Source organism: Guillardia theta (assembly GCF_000315625.1).
Source record: "Guillardia theta CCMP2712 unplaced genomic scaffold GUITHscaffold_209, whole genome shotgun sequence".
Classification (NCBI taxonomy): domain Eukaryota; class Cryptophyceae; order Pyrenomonadales; family Geminigeraceae; genus Guillardia; species Guillardia theta.
In genome coordinates, this window is record NW_005434467.1 from 39,632 (window position 1) to 41,646 (window position 2,015).

Below are 2,015 nucleotides of genomic sequence, written 5' to 3' on the forward strand. Positions count from 1 at the left end.
CCTCCCGCTCTCCCCCTTCATCCTCCTGCCATATTTCCCGCCCAACCACCCCTCTACATGGAGCCCTACCCTAGTCGTATACCACCCTGTATAATCCCATGGTTTCAGCCTATCAGGTACGGGTGAGCAACACCAGCCTACCCTACCTGTTGATGTATTTTGCACTGCCCTACCCCACCCCCAGAAGCCCCAGGTTTCCGCTAGTCATCGTAAGGGGTGGACGCGCTAATTGGAGCAACGGATCCGAGGCGGACTGCTGCTAGGCTGATCGGACCGTACGGTAAAAGACAACGTGACTCAGTGACGGTCACCGGGCCCGGGGTACAGTGACTGCGGCTGACTGTGCGGGCCCTGACTCAGCGGCCCTGGATCCCGACGAATGAAATGGAAGCCCAGGATGATCCGAGCGATGGCTCACGGGTGCCGAGTCGAAGCCTTCTCGCTGGGGGCCCGGAGCCTGAGCCTTGAAGCCCAGGATGATCGCTCTTAACGGGCTTGCGACTCGGATGAGCCGCACGGGCCGCGCCGGGCCCTCGATCAAGAGGCTTCTGCTGACCTGACGCCCGGCCTGCGGAAGGCATCAAGGTCAAGACACGCGGCAGCTCTCAGTCTGAGCGAGGCTGCGAGAGCAGAGCTCCAGCTGGAGCACAGCAGCATCAAGCGAGCATCAGTGAGCGCAGAGGCATCAGAGCCTTGACTTGGACTCCAGCTCCCCTCAAGCCGCTCAAGCACCACGAGCACTGTAGAGGAGCTTGGAGGCTAGCTTCCTTCTCCTCTCATGCCCCTCCGTCCTCCCGCTCCCTCCCTCCCCTCCCTCCCTCCCTCTCCTCACCGCACACACTCCCCTCCCCTCCTCCTGCTGTTCCTCCTCCTCTCTCCTCCATCGCTCCTGCCGCTGTTGCCTCTGCCCCTCCTCCCCGTCGACCTTGTCCGTCAGAGCTCTGAGAGCGTCAGCTACTCTTCATCCGCGACCTCCGTCACCGCCGATTTCCATGTCAGCTCTCTCCCTCTCCTCGCATCTTTCTCTCCCTCATCAGACCTCCCAGCAGCACCCCAGCACAAGTCCTGGCTACCTCTCCAGCTGCTGGGCACATGCCTCTGTCTCGCTCCTCTTTCTCACACCCTACCTCATGCTTGGATGGGTTGGAACCCCTCGCATGCCCACTATCATATCTTTTGAATGACAGAGAAAGAAAAGGCAAACTGGAGCAAACATGCAAGAGGAGGATAAACCCTACAAATCCGCCTCAACAAGACACCAGGAAACGGAGGAGGCAGCAATAACCGCTAATCCAACCACGCAAGCGACGGCATGCACGGCAAGCAGGGGAACAAGGATCAGGACAAAGAGCAGTAGCGCAAGGCTCCTGTTTAGTTTTGAACTGTCAACCACTTGTTCCATCGATGCATTCATGCGGTTGCAATGCTATGCTGATTGGATGCGGATGCGAAGGTTGCGTTGCACTCATATGAGGTTCCAGCATCCGGCATATTGCATTAGAGAGACTGCTGCAATATGCCTGATGCTGTGAATGCAGAACATCAACAACATGAAACGTACAGTATGAAATCTTCCTCACCGACGGCTGCTCATTTCGTGAGCATCGTGTCCTGGGTTTCGCGCCGTGCGTGCAAAATGCAACATGTCCTCGTTGAACACACAACAGGAAAGCTTTCAGGAACACAATCTTGTTGCCCAAGTGATTGTTCAACAATCGGAGGGTGAGCTCATGTGTGCAGGCTGGCATGAATCTATGCTGGCAGGATGATAGTTCATGTTATGTTGTCAACAAGGAAGAGGAGGATAAACCCTACAAACCCGCCTCAATAAAAACACCAGGAAACGGAGGAGGCAGCAAAACCGCTACTCCAACCACGCAAGCGACGTATATAGTAGTAGTATCGGAGGACGTGCCCCTGCCATGGAAGTTTGTGGTTTGAAATATTGTGCAACAATAAAATTGACAAAAAACCAATGGAAAAATATAGAACCTAATTCGAATCCTACTTATTAA